This window comes from Lissotriton vulgaris, chromosome 3_1 (assembly GCF_964263255.1).
Source record: "Lissotriton vulgaris chromosome 3_1, aLisVul1.2, whole genome shotgun sequence".
In the NCBI taxonomy this organism is placed as follows: Eukaryota; Metazoa; Chordata; class Amphibia; order Caudata; family Salamandridae; genus Lissotriton; species Lissotriton vulgaris.
In genome coordinates, this window is record NC_141689.1 from 1899517718 (window position 1) to 1899530555 (window position 12838).

The window sequence follows — 12838 nt, forward strand, 5'->3', positions numbered from 1 at the left end:
AAATCTGTATAATAATAACTCCCATGAGTATGCTGTAATCAAATCCCACAATTCTTCAAAGACCAAACCAAGAGTCAGTATCAGTTTATCAGTCAAAACGGAAACCACCCTCTCTTCTTACCTATTAAGGAAGGTAATAATATTCAACTTCTGTTGCCGAATCTGGCTGTGTGTGCCACATTTATGGGTCCCAGGGGGGCTTGGCACGAGCCGGTGTTCCCCTGGGTATTTCGCGCAATGGGATTATCCTCATGCGACCTGATTGGGTGTTTGGGCGGGTAGGAGGGGTGTTGTCCAGGTGCGGGGAGGGAGGGCGACGTCACTCGATGTGGGTGAAGGAGCTGCGGCGTCGTGTTTTTGACGGTCAGCTGAGAGGAATTCCTGTCAGCGCTTAGTTATTTACTTTGAGTTGCTGTTTTCTTCGGCAGAATTTTGAATATTCGAGCCATGTCAGCAGAAGATATTGCCAGAGAAGCGATAAGAGCACTGGTGGCTGTTGGGCGTACCAATTTATTACGGCCAGGTGCTGTGGTGGAAACTTCTGTTGAAGTGAAGCGTCCTCGTCGCCTAGCAGCGGAAGGGGTGGGTCGAGCTGTTGCTGCTTGCAGGTCAATCAATCATTCAATCAAGGCATTTATAGAGCGCACTACTCACCCGTAGGGTCCCAAGGCGCTTGGGGTGTGAGGGGGGGGGTACCGCTACTGCTCGAACAGCCAGGTCTTGAGCTTCTTCCTGAAGGAGAGGTGGTCTTGGGACAGGCGAAGGTCGGTCGGGAGGGTGTTCCAGGTCTTGGCGGCCAGGTAGGAGAAGGACCTTCCTCCTGTTCTCGCTCTTCGGATGCGGGGGACGGCAGCGAGGGCGTGGTTGGTCGATCGGAGGTGACGTTTGGGAGCGTAGAAGTTGGGGCGGTTGTTGAGGTTGTTGAGGCCCCAGGTAGTACCACAGAGACTTTGTGTGTAGAGAAAGTGCCAGCTGCGCGTCCGAGAAGAGCGAGATCTTCGGCCAGGAGTAGCCAAGGGAAAAAAACCCCACCCCCGCGTTCTGCCTCTGCTCTGTGTGTTGTGAGGGGAAGTCGGCTTGTCTTTACATCTCAGGCCAGGAAGCGGGCAGGAAGGCGAGGAGGTGGAGCCAGTTTGGCGCTAGATACTAAAGTGCGTCATATCCAGTTAGGCGAAGAGGCTCATTTCAGTGAGAGCGGTTCTGGAGTTGACAAAACGTCACAGGCGCCAGATGTGTCTGTTTTGCAATTGAAACCGGCATTGTCAGGAGGAATAGCCCAAGCGTCATACGCTGTGCCTAAAGTGGGCAATAGAGTCGACATTGCTCCACAGATCTGCTTCGTTGGTCAGAAGAATAATTTAGTTGATTATTCCAGTGACAGCGAGGAGGAAGACTTTGGTCAATTGGAGGTGGTGGAGTGTGAAGGCGCCATGGGTGGAGAACTGGGTCGAATGAACCAAATATGCAGAGTGCGTTTTCAGACTGTCGGGAGGTTGTATTACTTCAGCCTAGAGGTCCCCCGCGGGCTTTGAATGACGCAGACTTTGGTTATGAGGAGTCCCATTCGTTTGGTGCTTCGTATGACTGTCAAGTGGTTGAGTGTGTTTTGTGGGATCAGCAAACTGGGGAAAATCCTGGTTGGGCGGGGGGTCGTAGTGGGAGTGGGGTTTTGCAGCAAAGATAGCGAAAGCTACGAGGTGTTTCCGGAATCTAGACCTCCGCCTCGCCACCCACGGGTGGATTTTGATTCTGGTTTTGGTCCACAGCAGGGGCAATGGGTTTGGGTGAACCATGCTGATATGCGCAAAAAAACAGTTTGCTGGTACTCCAGGGGAGCAGGTCAAAGGTAGGTATGGTGCAGTTCCTCGCTGGAGCGGCGGGAACTTTGTGGTGGGCTCTGGGCCCATGTCTGAGGTACAGAGTGCTTTTCCTGTCACGGCAAAGCAAAGTGAAGCTTTGGGGGCGGGGCGAGTTTCTCGAGGCGAATCTGGCACGGATTCTGTGCCATCGGCCAGGCGCTTTGCAGCGGATTTTAGGAGTCCTGCCTGGTTGTTGTAATAATGAAGGGGAGTTGGTACGTTTTAGGTTATGTATGGCGTGGCTTTTCTTTGGAGCGTTCCGTATCTCAGAACTACTGGGGTTAAAGAACCAAGTTGGGATTCAGACGTCGGATATTGACGTCCTTGGAGACAAAATGTTACAGATAAGGTTGAGACAGTCAAAGACAGACCAAACAGGGAGTGGGACCGTGGTGAGTTTGGGAAGGAGTGGGGTGGTGGGTTGTTGCCCGGTTGAGGAGTGGGAATCATTTCTACAGTCCGCAGCGTTTCGTTATGGAACCATATTTTGTCATAGGAAAGGGGATCAGTTGACTTATTTTTAATTTTTGGCAGTCCTGAGAAAAACTCTGGCATTGGTGGGGGAAAATCCAAAATGTTTTGGTACGCACTCCTTTAGAATAGGTGCGGCTACGGAAGCTGCTAAGTTGGGTTGGGGGAAGGAGGACTTGCAACGCATATGGCGATGGAAATCTAACTGTTGCTACAGATATGTGAGATTGTAATGTAATTGTCGCTGGGTTTATATAGTAATGGTGATTTTTGTATCACAGGTCGAGTTCTGGATTTCCCTCGCAAAAATAGGACTTGGATTGTTGGACATTCCATAGTTAAATGGGCAGCAACTTTTGCTGAACAGTAAATTTGTGGACGAGGGTTAGGTTTGTATAGCAAAGACCATGAGGTGTTATGGAAAGGTGTGGGGGGTAAGAAATGGAAGGATTTATTTCCTTTGCTCTCCAAATTAGCTGCGGATTGGGGACTACCAGACTTGTTGATAATACACCTGGGTGAAAACGATCTGGTGGACTTGTCTGGATTAACTCTCATTAAACAAATGAAGCTGGACTTAGTGGTAATTAAAGCCAATTGGGTGGGTACTCGGGTGGTTTGGACTGAATTTGTGTATAGACATCACTGTAGGGGTGCACGAGTACATGCGGCAGTCGAGAAAGCTCGCCGTAAGTTGAACAGGGCTCTTAAAATTTTCTGCACAGCTATTGGCATAACGGTGCTGGCTCATGACCATTTTTCCAGCGAAATTCTTCATTTATTTCGAAGTGATGGAGTACATCTGTCACAGATGGGGCAAGCATACTACCTCATGGAACTACGGGATGCATCGGCCAACTTGTGGTGTGTGGATTTATGGTGTTCACAGAAAGAGATATAATAAAAAATAAAAAATAAACTTTGAACAAAAGTTGAACAATGTAAGTGCATTGGAGTCAGTTGGGTGGTGTTGAGAGTTTGGGTGGGGCAGGAAAACTCAAAGGTTTTCCTGGGTGGCGTGTTTTTAAGGGATAGGATAATCTAGAGCGGATTCATCCTTTCTCTATGGGGAGGGGTTGGGAGGGTAGGTGGGGAAAGAAAAGGAAAGATGGAAATAATCTGGTTGATATGGAAAACAAGGTATGGATTGTTGGAAAAGAATAAAGCATTGGGGAATGGAAATGTATACAATTTGAAAAGGTTTTGGGGAAATCGCACAAGGAATTGTTGAATAAAGATAATGTTGCGGGGTCTGTCTTTGGCTGTCCAAGTAATAAAAGTGACCTTTTATGCTATTTAAGCAGAGTCGTGTGAGAGTCCTTATTTGCACGATGGGTCCCAGGGGGACTTGGCACGAGCCGGTGTTCCCCTGGGGTATTTCGCGCAATGGGATTATCCTCATGCGACCTGATTGGGTGTTTGGGCAGGTGGGAGGGGCTGTCCAGGCGCGGGGAGGGAGAGGGAGGGCGACGTCACTCGATGCGGGTGAAGGAGTGGTGGTGTCGTGTTTTTGACCCACCCACCCTCCCTCACTTTGAAAGAAGTTGGGGAAGGTGTTTTTTGTTCTATGTTTTGGCTGTAATTTGTCCTGTCTACTGACACATCAGAGAAAAATATGTCACTTTAGGGCACTAAGGACAGGCTCCTTTGTTATGTGTTGTTGGCGTGTTTTTAAGGGATAGAATAATCTAGAGCGGATTCATCCTTTCTCTATGGGGAGGGGTTGGGAGGGTAGGTGGGGAAAGAAAAGGAAAGATGGAAATAATCTGTTTGATACGGAAAACAAGTTATGGATTGTTGGAAAAGAATAAAGCATTCGGGAATGGAAATGTATACAATTGGAAAAGGTTTTGGGGAAATCGTACAAGGTATTGTTGAATAAAGATAATGTTGCGGGGTCTGTCTTTGGCTGTCCTAGTAATAAAAGTGACCTTTTATACTATTTAAGCAGAGTCGTGTGAGAGTCCTTAGTTGCGCGATATCCTTCAAAGTTATATGCCAGCACGCCTCAATAGGCAAAATAAAAGTAACGTGGCACTGTCCACCGTAGGAAAAGATGTTATTAAGACCATAGCAGAATATTGTTAAATGCATGTTTTTGAAACCCTCACACAATCTCTGAAAGTGAAAATCAGTATTTTCAAAACCAAACCAGCAACTAAGTTTCTTACCTCTGGCGAGTACGCCCTGTAACACCTGACTCTGGCACCGTGTCGTGAATAGTTTCTACCTGACGCATATGTCTGATTCTGGTTTCAGCTTTTTGAGATTCAGGTGTGTGTAACCCCTGTGTTTGAATCTTGCTTTCATGGCTAAGACAGAACAATGTCATACATTCACCCCAGTACAGAGATCTGGGCCTAAATCCTTCACTTTTTGGCTCACTGTGTCATTCCAGTTTGGACCCAGCCATATGCAAATCAGGCTTGAGCCTGCATCCAATGGGAACAGTCCAACCCGAATCGCCAGGCAAGGCCAGGTCCTCCCTGCACTGGAAACAAGCATCCTAGGAACAGTTTCGAGTTTTCAGCCCTCATCAGCCCGAATAGCTTGATACCAATAGCATGGAGAGCACAGGACCCACGTCTGGGCATACACGTTCCACTCAATGGATTTAACCCTGATCTTTTGACTGGGGGAGAATGTTTGCATTATCAGCATTCCGTTCATCATTTATTTGCTGTAACACTTTTCGCCCTAAGTAGGATGGGTATGCCTAGACGTGAGTCCCTTGCTCAATGTGTCACTGGATTCAACTTAGCCTGGTTGAAGAAGGGTGACATACCCTGAAACCGGTCCCAGAATGTTCGTTTCCGGTCCAGGGAGGACCTGGCCTGGCAGTTCGGTCTGGATTGTTCCCAGGAGGCACAGGGTCAAGACGAATTTGTATATGGCTGGGTCCAAACTGGGGTGGCATAGTGAGCAAAAGAACGATGGATTTAACCTTGATCTCTTGACTTGGGGTGATTGTAGGATTTATTCAGCATTCCATCCATCATTTGTTTGCGTAGCACTTTTCACCCTAAGTTGGATGGATATGCCCAGATGTGGTGTTAGGGTTTTGAGGCATACAGCGAGAAATAGACATTGACATGTGGTTAGGCGAGTTCCCCATGTCAATTTGTGGCCACTCCCTTGACGTCTGCCAAGAATAGGGTCCTTTATGGACGATCCCTAGCAGATGTAAAGAGACGCTCTACCCGTAAGCCGACGCTTGGCTTACTTCCGTGAATACGCCCCCTTCCTTGTTCCTGATACGAGCTATCTGCCATTCCCCTAGCGTCTCGCTCATTTCCCTGTTCCAGTCCTGCATTTCTCATTCCCCTATCCCTCTTCTGTTTAAGGGTTGTTTTTGAGTTGCTCTTGGTTCGGAGACCTTCCTCCGTGGAACAACCGATCCCCTGCCTTTCCAGTACCGCGGATCTTCCCGCACATTGTTGTTCACGTCTTGGTTCTGGCTTGTGAGAGAAGCCGGTTCACCTTCACCATTACTCCTGGCTCTTGGACGGAAACCTCGGGCCTTTCGGTTCGCCCTGCAGAGGTTCCTTCATCCCGTTTGAGAGAGTGTTGCTCCGCCTGGTGCTTGGACCTGGGCCAGGCTTCGCCTCTCTTGAGTGAGTACATGCTCCGCTCTTCTTATCCCTGAAGAGCCGGCCATTCCTCCTCAAGTCCCCTTGCTCCCCCCCTTTATTTTTAATATGTTCCTTTGGTCTGAATGTCTTGTGAATGTGATACTGCGTAGCCCATTCAATGGTATAAGGACTCCTTCTTACCGGAGCCCGTTGTATTACCTGTAACCTGCTTCAAGGACATTCTTGGACGTGACTGGGGTAAGTGAACTGCGATTCTAATCACATGTCAATGTACCTGTAGGTGAATGTTAGTACAGTGTATTGGTACCCTCATATTATCTTCCCTACAGCCTCCTCGCGACCAGACAGACCTGCTTCCTTCCTGTGATTCCGCCCCATGTATGGGGAGAGTGGGGGACACTCCTTGGAATTTTCCCCCATACTTTTAGAGAACAGCCTTCAGGAGTGTATACTACCCAGCATTCCTGTGGTTGTTTTTTGGAGGTTAAGGGGATTTCTCTTCACTCCTGTGGACTCTTGGCTCCTAGCTCTTGACTCCCGACACGTGGGTCCCTTGCTCACTGTGCCAATGGATTCAAGCTAGCCTGGCTGAAGAAGGGTGACATACCCTGAAAAGGGTCCCAGGATGCTTGTTTACGGTCCAGGGAGGACCTGGCTTTGCAGTTCGGTCTGGACTGTTCCCAGGAGGCACTGGTTCAAGACTGATTTGCATATGGCTGGGTCCAAACTGGGGTGTCCTAGTGGGCAAATGAACGATTGATTTAACCCAGATATTTTGACTGGGGAGAATGTTTGCTTGTCAGCATTCCGTCCATCATTTGTTTGCTGTAACACTTCATGGCTAAGAGGCAGCTTTCAAATTCCTGATTACTGCTGCAATTCCTTCTGGCTCTAGTAAACTCACCAAAGGGAATTGCGTGAATCCAGTGCAAGGGATGGGCGCTGTGAGCATGAAGAATAGAGTTACATGCAGTATCCTTGCGAAATAGGCGGGTCTGTGAGGTGTTATGGCTGATAAGCATTTCGATGTCTAAGAAGGTGATGCTCAAGTTACTCCTTTGTTATGTGCAGCGCATATCATATGTGTTCGTGTTCAGATAGGAGCAGAAGTAATTAAGTTTGTCCTGTGGTCCTTTCCATATTAAAAGGCAGTCGTCGATGTAACAACCCCAGAAAATTATTGAATCGTTAAAATGACTGCCTTTTAGACCCTAAATCCAATCCTTTTCCAAACGGCCCAAGAAGACGTTCGCAAAACTGGTTGAAAATGTAGAACTCATAGCTACACCTCGTTTTTTTTTTGTACCAATCTGTCTTGAAAAAAAAAGAAATGTGTTATCAAGAATCCAGTTCATCCTGGCCAGCTGCATATTTGTATGTTGCCACTGTGATGCAGATCTTTTGTTTATGAGATTGCTTTTATAGCCAAGTCTGGTTTGATACTTGCGTAAAGTGAAACCACATCTATGGTCACAAGGGTCATGCCTTCTTCCAACATGAAGTCAGCCAGTATTCTCTGTAGGTGCTTAGTATCTCTTATATATGATGGAAGATTCCAGACCAGAGGTCCAAGAAAGAGATCCACATATTCAGCCACACTTTCAGTGGGACCCCCTATTCCTGAAACAATGGGTCTCCCGGGGGGGAAAAGGCAAGTGTGTGTTCACTTTGGGGAGCGTGTATATACACGGATAGTGAGGTCTATAAACTCTCATGGAAGTGTGTTCATCATCATTAATGAGCCCTCCATCATGCCATTCCATAAGTCTTTTGTTGATTTCAATGATTAAAGGGCCAACAGGTTTGAATATGAGACGTTCATAGCAAATTCCATCTTAAAGTTGTGTTAGTATCTCATTATTGTAGTCCGCCTAGTTCATCACTATCACGTTGCCCCCTTTGCCAGCCTCTCTGATGAATATATCATTATCACTAGATAATTTTTTAAGAGCTGTCCATTCCCCTGGTAGGAGATTGTCAATATTCTGTTTTTGTTTCTCATTCTCTTATAGAATTTATCCATGTCCTCTAGAACCAGTTTATGGAACATGTCTATTTAGATGTGGTGTCCATTTGGATTTTGTCTTTAGAGCGCTGTCAATGGTGTAGTCAGTATGCACATCTAGTTCTTGTAACAATGTGTCCATGCAGAGTGGTGTATCATCAGTGTCAGACAGTGATAAAACTGACACTGTTAAGTAAACATTGGAAACTGCTCACCAATGACACAGCGCTAGCAGAACATATCAGTAAGAATCCACAAAGCACCTACAGAAGGGGTAAAACGCTCAGAACCAGACTTAGTCCCAGCTACCCGAGAACACTAAACAAGGACACATGGCTAACACAACGCACCTTGGGCTTTTATAAAAGTGGTTCATGTGGAATCTGCAGGTGGGCTTCCAATTGAAAGACAGTCTTCACTGGTCCTGATCAAACATGTGACATCATACACAACGTAAACTGCAACACAAAATGTGTGGTATATGTACTTGAATGTACCTGTGGTGGGAAGTATTTGGGCAGCACAATCAGGACCCTCATGGAAAGAATAGGTGAACATGTCAGAGCTCTCAAACAACAGGACCCCAGATACCCAATGGCATCACATATGTGAGAGTGTCCATCCCAAGGCTCACACAAAAGTTTTCTTTTCTATGGAATAGACATACCTTCACCCAGTCCTAGTGGAGGGAACAGGGAGTTATGGTTAAGACGCTCTGAGGCACTTTGGATCACAAGCTTGAAATCCTATGAACATGGTTTTAACAGCGATCGGGAGATGCATTATTTTCTGGGAGACTAGTAGCATTTTGAAATACCTATCTGCAGGTTGTTTCTAATTTGCAGTATGACTTCATGCGCTCTATCTATAATGCCCTTTGCCACGGTTTTTATGTCAGACTATACAAGGTTCTTGGCTTTTTTTCATGTTTACTATGTTTAAGAATTACAAGAATGACATCTGACTCGGTTTGCATGAGAAGTGTTGCAATAATCATTTGTCTCCCAAATAACTGTCCGCTTTTACCCTGATCTCTGTAATTTCATTGCATATCATTATCAATTGAAAGTATAAGTAATGCACCCTGAAGTGATCACATCAACACTACTGATGGAGCAAGGTTTCACTTGTAAAGAGACTTGCTTGGATTCAACCCTCTCGAAATAATATATAATATTTTAATCAACATGTTTTTTCTTACTAACAATGCACTACACAACATTTTTAGTATCTAGGGGAAGCTTGCATATGTGCTTTCACTAACTGTAACTTGGGTGACTTAATATGGCCGCCGCAAAGCGGGAACTTTTCTGCGCATGCATCTGTCACATTCATGTGGCGTGATGTTTTCTTTGCTTGGTGGGAAATCTTTGCTTCTGCGCACTAGAACTAAAGATGGCTGCTCTATGTTTTCATGTGCTAACGCTTGCTTTGCTGCTTTTACTAAATTGTTCGTTCTGCTTAATTCCTAACGCTGTAGTTAAAAATAAAATAATGGGAATAGAGTAGAGATAAGTGGTATACAGTGCATTCATTTATTCTTTGTTCTTAAACTGTTCTTCTTTGACTTTGCTATTAGCTCGTGTTTGGACCAATCAAGTACAATGTTGCTCCATCTTGGGTCCCGCGACTGCACATGTGCTGCGTTCTCCAGAGTCCACATGCCATGGCATGGAATCCATGCCAACGACAGTCTTGCCTGAAAATGCACCTCGGAAACTCACCCTACGACCTCTCGAGAGGAAGAAACTTTGATAAATTGTTTAACATTGTATTTACTTTTAGAACATTCATTGTTGGGTGGAATAAAATGCATGGGAAAATTAAAGTTATGGGCAGGAAGATAATTTGCTTTATTGAATCAAGTGACCTCATACTGGTATGGTGTGATGACCTCTCCTCGTCTTCTGACCAATCAAATTGAGGGAATACACACATTTGCAACATTTGGGAATGTGGTACACTGCCCTGGAAATTGATATAACTAAGGTAGGCTTAGCTAGTTAGTTTGTCTGACTTGTCCGAATAGCTGACCTGTCACTGACCCAATCGGCGTGCTGGGAGGAAGTTCGATAACCCAATCGGGGTTCTGTGGGAGAAGGTTTGATGACCCAATCGGGGTCAGACTGTTAGCTGCAGAGAGGGTTGCAACGCTGGCTTTGCTCTTTAGCTGTGGGTGCCAGTCCTGTCCTGATCCAATTTGGTCCGCACTTATCCTGATTCTGGTCTGCACCTATCCGGTCCTGTTGGCACCTGAACTGTCGGGAGTCCTGTCCTGTTTCTGAGCCCATGGCCAGGGTTGGTTTTCACACCATTCTAGGTAAATATAAAGTTTGGTGGGTATGTTGTTGTACTGTTTCCCTTTTCTTACCCTTCCTATGTTTCAATACTTAAAGAAAGTCTCATAATATTTTCACATCATCTTGCTTTGATTTTATTCTTCCTAATTGAAAGAGCTTTGAATAAATGGGTATGGACTCTAACATTTAAAGAATTTACATAGATAAAATGTTTAAATCTTTCCTGAGTCTGTGGTTATTTTATGAATGCAAGGGTTTATTTACTGCCTATTATGCTAACACCCTTGATCCCTTAGGACTCTAGGTACCAGTGAGTTAAATTGGTATTCAATTTGTATAGGTCCTAAATGGTTTATTAGGAAATGTTCTGATTGAAGCGTAGGTTTACCTTTTCAAAGTGTGTACCTTTTATGGGCCCAGGTGATTATGGTGAAACGAGTAGGTGAGCCCGTGCTCTATCACTACTGTGTAGTGGCAGCGTTATTACAGATACAACCATGTCACGGGAATGTGTTTCTTTTAATTGTGTTTTTTTCCGATCGTTTACAATGTATTGTTCATCACGCAAGCATTTTGATTATCCTGAGGCATTGAACGTTCTCCCTCCAGAAAATCATGTGAAATTGCATTATCATGTAATCTTGGGCTAATTTTTTTTTAATTAAGTTGTAGCCCCCTCGATCTTCAAAACTTTGTGCACTTCAGGCATGTATTGTAAATACACACACTGCATGGGTTCTAAAGCTGATCTAGCGTTCTAGTTATTTTGCCATTTCTAGCCTTAAAAATCACTTCCGGGTTGCGTCTCACTGAGTTTCTGGTAAAACTCGGTGCCGGAGTCAGGAATTACAGGGCGTACTCGCCAGAGGTGAGAAACTTAGTTGCTAGTTTGGGTTCGAAAATACTTGTCTTCTCTTTCAGAGATTGTATGAGGATTTCAAAAACACGCTTTCAATATTATTCTGTTGTGGTCTTAATTACAGCTTTTCCTATGGCAGATGGTGCTGTGATACTTTTATTTTGCCCAATGAGTCGTACTGGCATATAATTTTGAAGGATATAAGTGTGGCACACACAGCCAGATTTAGCGACAGAAGTTGAATATTATTACCTTCCTTAAGAGCTAAGAAGAAGGTGTGGTTTCCAGTTTCGACTATTATACAGATTTACTGAAGAACTAAAAGAAGAGAACGCACGCATCAGAGTGATTTTTATCACCAGCTGAAAAGTGAGCTACACATATCAGCTGCAGTACGTAGTATGGTACACAACACTTACTGTGTTAATATGTTATGTTTCCAAGATGGGCACTGACTTACCTGAGTGCCCTTTTGTGTGTTCCAGGTCAGAAGACTTGCTATACTCTACTTGAGGTAGGCTTGCTGTATGATATTACGAATAGTAGAGAAGCAGAATGAGTTTGTTCCTACTAGCCCAGACACTGGCACTCGGTGAAATAATGTCAATATGGACACCCAATAACACCCAATCTGTGCATTCATTTAGTCACATTGTAGAGGTTTGCTCCTCACCATTGCACATCACCCTTACTTTCACTAGATCTTGGACTTATGTTTTAACTGAACAGGCATCAGATTTTGTACTGTATTCACCAGTACACCCCAGTGTTACCACGGAATAATATGGAAAATGAACTTGCTCTGTACAGGACTTGGTGCTACTATAGCATAGCATCCCGGGGGCGTAACCAGGATCTAAGGTGTACAAACAAAACCCTGCTATGAACCAGGTTTGCCACCCCGCGGGAGCCTCTTGTGAATCCAGAGTGATGCACCTAGTCATAACCGAAATGGGACAAAGAGGGCGCCTTGATGTCCAGGAGGTATATTTCTTGTAGGAGTAGTGTGTTGGCTCTATACCGCTTGGCCTGTCTGAGCATTGCATCAGCTTAATTTTATCCAACTTGCCCCGCACATTCAAACTAAATATACGCAATTCCATCCCGGGGGCCTCTCTCCCTTCTAAGGCAATTTTGGGTGAGGAAGCCTATAAACGCCCATTACTTAATTGCATGGGTGCATAGGATTCAACAGCATAGCATTAAAAACAACAACAACTTTTTCCCTATGAACCCCCCCAATACATCACAACTGTTGAAGTATCTATCATGGAGGTGGGGTGGCCACAGCCCCAGCTGGGGTCTGTGGTCCTCCCCGCCAATGGATCCCATATAACTGTCCCTTATACATTTAAAGGTCTTTAAAGGTCAAAGAATGTCTCCAAAGGAATGTAGTCACAAGGTATAGTTCTGCATCTTACATTGCATTTACCACTTCCTGCTGTCTAGAGACAGATCACATAGTAGTTCATTTCAGCTGGGAGTCATCAGATTTTGCATGAGACTGGATTTGGGTTCTGGATCTGCACTTGGACGGTGATCTATGTCATCACTCATCTTTAGACTTAGATGATTTGTAGGTTCCATCCACAAACGGCGAATCCGAGTCTAGCCTTGCAGGGATGTGCGGTGTATAACGAGGCGTATTGGAGTTACAGGGCAAGACAGTTGGCACTGTTGACCCATTCCGTGTGCAGTCCCAAAATATCATTATGAGAATTATGAATAACGTAATGAGTCTTTAGGCCTGG